Raw genomic sequence first — 978 nt, 5'->3', positions numbered from 1 at the left:
CATGTTGGCTATTAGATTACCTAAATGTGCAATTTCTGGCGTCAATTTGAGCAGCAGCTAGCAATGAGGTAGAGAAGGATAACCAGATAGACTCTTCTAGGCTCCCGCACTCACTCTCGGTTGCTTTCCTCTTTCGAATGTTGTCACATGGTAGCCTGAATGTAAGAGACAGCAATTTTAAATCAAACAACGAACAAACACTAATTTATGAAATTTGGGGAAAAGAGGAGTACCCTAGGTACAAGGTAACACAAGAATCTGTTTTGTCGAGTTCACTGTTGCAGCCTCCATCGGAACCTAAATTCTCGTTCATCTCAGAAGAAACCTCAATTGCTATGGGGTAGTACTCGAGATACATAGGTTCTGGGCGTTCAGATGGTGTATGAAATCCTCTAAGCTCGTTAATCTACAGATCATACAAATAAAGATTTAAAACTGCTATATTAGTCCACCCACACAGTAAAACCCGATCACTATGATGGGAGAAAGAAAGATAGTTACTTGTCTGGTAAAGTCTCATTCTCTAGCAAGGCCCTCTGCTCCTAGATTATTAAAAAAAAGGTAAAAACTGCATCTTTAGTCTTAGATAAAACACATACTACCATGTCACCAAGACCAACAACAAACATCAAACAAAAATTATAACTATTGAGTCATATAAATATTGTGAGGTACCTGTATGCGTGAATGCTCGAGTTGTTCCATCAACAGTTGGTCCTGCAATAGCAAGTACTCCCATAAATCGATATTAATTTGGGTGCTTGTCGTACAATAATAGCCTCAAACAATCATTTTTGAAACAATCATGATATGATTAAATAGGTGAGAAGGAGAAGCAAGTTTTCCCGCTGCAGGAAAACAATCATTTGTGAAACCCTTACCGCAGTAGTGTAACATCTGGAAAAAAAAGAAATATAGCATATTGGGATAAGAAAGTCCCAATTGTGGATAATTGGATTATTGAATTACAATATATTG

The sequence above is a fragment of the Spinacia oleracea genome, chromosome 6, assembly GCF_020520425.1.
Source record: "Spinacia oleracea cultivar Varoflay chromosome 6, BTI_SOV_V1, whole genome shotgun sequence".
Classification (NCBI taxonomy): domain Eukaryota; kingdom Viridiplantae; phylum Streptophyta; class Magnoliopsida; order Caryophyllales; family Amaranthaceae; genus Spinacia; species Spinacia oleracea.
Note: the sequence above shows the minus strand (reverse complement) of the source record.